We start from the raw sequence: 858 nt of genomic DNA, 5'->3' as shown, positions 1-858 counted from the left end.
TGTCTTTCAGACCAATTAGCTATACCAGTACCTTGTCTTGTATATACATCTTTAAAATTAGATGATAAAAAGATACCAGAGTTCTGCAACAGCCTATCAATAATGTCACAGTGAAACTGTGACACAACAATTTTATTATTAAGATTATGTTTCTGTTTTCAAGTTTCTTGAAAATGATGTATGTATGTATTTGTCAGTAAGTCAATTTACACTTTTGGAGTAAGTGGGAGAAAGACCAATCTCATTTAGCCAAGGTTTTCACAAATATTCTAACTTGGTTTTTGAAAGATGACTTTGATTGCTCTTGTTTCACTTCTTTTGGGGCTTTGTTCCATAACATGGACGCTTTTGCTATGAAAATGGTTCTAGTTTGATTCATGGGTGGCGGTCTTGATGTATTCCTTTGTTCAGAGGATCTTAGGGTTTAAGCTCGCTCTTGTTGTAGTTAGTGTATCTCCAAAAACGGCCATGATAAGAGAGAAAGAGCTATTCAAAATGGATGGATGAAATTTATGCGTAGGCTGTTGTCAATATATTTGTAAACTATTTTGTACTTTCAAGTCAAGCAAATTTTGAGACAAAACGAAGAAAACTTCAAATCTCACAGTTTTCTCCCCAGAATTGACAGAATGAATCTTAAAAGGCTCCCAAGTTGCAGAAATTTTCATATATTTGTGCTGAAGTGGCTGAAAATGCGTAATAAATTGCAGAAAATGTCAAATACTGATGATACAATTGTAAAATTAGCAGCTGCAATAAATTTGCAGAAAATTCTGGGATATGCAAGTTATTTGCACAATTTGCAGGATGCAAGTTTTGGCCGGCCCTATTGATCACTCTCAATGTACATATGATCTT

The sequence above is a fragment of the Tigriopus californicus genome, chromosome 9 (assembly GCF_007210705.1).
Source record: "Tigriopus californicus strain San Diego chromosome 9, Tcal_SD_v2.1, whole genome shotgun sequence".
Lineage (NCBI taxonomy): Eukaryota > Metazoa > Arthropoda > Copepoda > Harpacticoida > Harpacticidae > Tigriopus > Tigriopus californicus.
The sequence above is the reverse complement of the archived record's forward strand: the minus strand, read 5'-3'. Positions refer to the sequence as shown.